Genomic DNA, 970 nt, shown 5'->3' with positions numbered 1-970 from the left:
ACCCATGATGTGCTTCCAATGGACTTCTGCATTGAACTCCTTGCTTTCAGAACCATAATCAGGGAATCATTTGGTGCTGTGAGGGATAGACAAGCCTCCACCTATATCTCCCTTCAGGGCCCCCAAAACTTTATTGCCAGTTGTAGTTTGGCCAAGACCTGCATCCAAATACCAAGTGAAGGCACCAGGCTGACCATCAGTGATTTCCACGTCGTATGACTCTCCATTTGCCCTCTATACTTGTCCATGCCAAACATATTGAAAATCCTCTGGGCAGCAGCAGGCCAGTACAATGGGCTGCAGCATAATTTGTCAGGCCAACTTTGGTACCCACGTGCATGTGCTGCACAGACTCCCACAGCCCTCCATACCTAGGCAATCTGGCAGATGACATCTCTTTTAGTTACATGAACTATTATCATATAATTGGACATACTGTACTTATTTTCGTCCTGGATCACCAATCATTTCTAAGCATAGTAGTCAGTTTTACCCTATTGTCATCTAAATTTCACTTAGTATCTCTTAAAGTAGGCCTTATTCTTGACAACTTCCACAAACCCCATCCTGCAGAACAGAAACCAACACTCAAGTTGTTTTTTATGTGGGTTATGGGGATCGAATTCCCATCCTGTGCTTGTGCAGCAAGCACTTTACTAACTGTGCTATCTCCCCAACTATATTTCTAATTTGATTATATTGAAATTAGCAATTTTTAATATGTACATTTAAACAAATGTATATTATATGATTTTATAAAATGTTTAAGTGTATAAGTTTTATACTTGAAATAATATGCTTTATAATTATTATTTTTGGTGTTTTGTGGCTGTAACTCTACTCTACTATTAGGAACAGAACCTTGCTCTAGTCTTTGGTTTTTATCTTATGTCATATATTTTCCCAAATCATGTTTTAGGTGGATCTCATATGGAGCATGAAGTAGGTCTTGTTTGTGAACAAATCAAAA

At 38.5% G+C, this 970-nt stretch overlaps 1 pseudogene; it reads right to left on the bottom strand.

The window, feature by feature from the left end:
- Window positions 1-3: 3 nt before the first annotated feature.
- LOC103728311 lies at window positions 4-572 on the bottom strand (annotated as a pseudogene).
- Window positions 573-970: the final 398 nt, after the last annotated feature.

Source organism: Nannospalax galili, unplaced genomic scaffold (genome assembly GCF_000622305.1).
Source record: "Nannospalax galili isolate Female #2095 unplaced genomic scaffold, S.galili_v1.0 C48477769, whole genome shotgun sequence".
Classification (NCBI taxonomy): Eukaryota; Metazoa; Chordata; class Mammalia; order Rodentia; family Spalacidae; genus Nannospalax; species Nannospalax galili.
The sequence above is the reverse complement of the archived record's forward strand: the minus strand, read 5'-3'. Positions and strand labels throughout refer to the sequence as shown.